This window comes from Octopus bimaculoides, chromosome 30 (genome assembly GCF_001194135.2).
Source record: "Octopus bimaculoides isolate UCB-OBI-ISO-001 chromosome 30, ASM119413v2, whole genome shotgun sequence".
Taxonomy (NCBI): Eukaryota; Metazoa; Mollusca; class Cephalopoda; order Octopoda; family Octopodidae; genus Octopus; species Octopus bimaculoides.
The window spans coordinates 360971-362680 of NC_069010.1; positions in this window are offsets into that span (position 1 = coordinate 360971).

The following is a 1710-nucleotide window of genomic DNA, read 5'->3' on the forward strand; positions in this document are numbered from 1 at the left end:
GTTTTGTTTTATTCAAGGTACATGCGGGATTTCTTTTTTAACAACTGATTATTTATGTAAACTTTATAATAATGATATAATGTTCACAAAGCACAGACGTATTACAACTTACTGGAAAAGGGTAAAAGAGGGGACAGAAAGAGACAATTAGTAAAATAAAGAAAGACAGCAGCGAAAGCTAGAAATCATGCAAAAAACAAAGAATGAAACAAACAATGACAGAAAAGGGAACAGTTAGGGTATGATGAAAAGGAAAGGGTGCAGAAGTATATCAGGAGTAATGTTGGTGAGGCATGCAATGTCCTGACAATGTCCAGGAGGCATGCAATGTCCTGACAGCTAACATTTGTGAGCGGGATCAAGTGAGATGCTAGACATTACAGCTTTAGTGTGATAATACCCAGCAAAGCAATCCATTCAATATATGATGACTGGGGGTATTTGTCTAATTTTACATCATTAGCCAGCTTCAAATAAAGCAACATTCTAGACATGATGGAAGTTCCAGATTGGAGATGCAAACTGTAAATGTGGAGATATCATAGCCATATATAAGTTTAAATAGCTAACTGGACAATGTGGCAAATTTTTTCATAGTGATGCTAAGACACTTTTGATGTTTATGATGATTTTAGAAATGTGGGTGATCCTCCAAAGATCATTGCTGACATTTATGGCCGAGGTCATGTTCACCAGGATACTTCTTAATTTGGGTGATGTGGAGTGAGTTGGTAAATTCCATGTTTTCCTCCCCTAATGTGTAGTGCTACACACACCTACATCCAACTTGAGTTGCCAATCAGCAAGCCATTGCTGCATTGTGTCCAGGTTTGAGTGAAGGAAATATATATTGCATATAGTAACATGCTTCAAGTTGGCATCTATTTAGTTTAATACATAAAAAAGCAACATGGTAGCATGAATAGTTTCATTTAGATTGTCAAATATGATTGTTATACGGTGCAGAATGTTATCTTAGTACTGTGACTAATCTTTTTAACCACGAATGAAGAACATCAAGAATTTATGTAACTTAGACCTCTCATTACAGACAATTTTGCCATAATTCGTGTGACATAAAGTCAAGGGCTTTGGGGAAGTCAAGATAGCTAATATCTACTCTGGACTCATCATCTGTAATTTCGGTGATGTCTTCAAGAAATTCTATAAGTTCATTACAGCAACTGGAGAGACAAATCCAAATTATGAGGGTTGAATAAGATTAAAAGATTTTCAGAGGGCCTTTCTGATACAGAGATCCAATAATTTAGTCAAACTTACTGACGGTAATTTGCAGATGATATCCTGTTACCCTTTTTGAAAAGGGGTATAACATCGGCATTTTTCTACTATTCTGGGGTAACTAAATTCTTAAAATCAAATTGTAAGAGTAGAAAAATTTGAAAGGTGATGAGAAGCAGATGAATAACAACAAGCCGAAAGAGGGAGCATTGTTGCACATATGCTTGAGTTGGCATCGCAGTATTGCAAGATTAAATTCACTAGATGTTATGCAATTTGGTCTCTGTAACAGTGCAGATGGTACATTTGAATGTTCAACTATGAATTTGCCAGCATAATATTCCACAATACACAATAAGCTCTATCCTTTGGGATCTTCATTAATGTGACGTGTGAGATTTAAAAGAAGGCTGACTGGAGTATGCGGCACTACGTCTTGAACATACGTACTTTCAAAATGATGTTCTA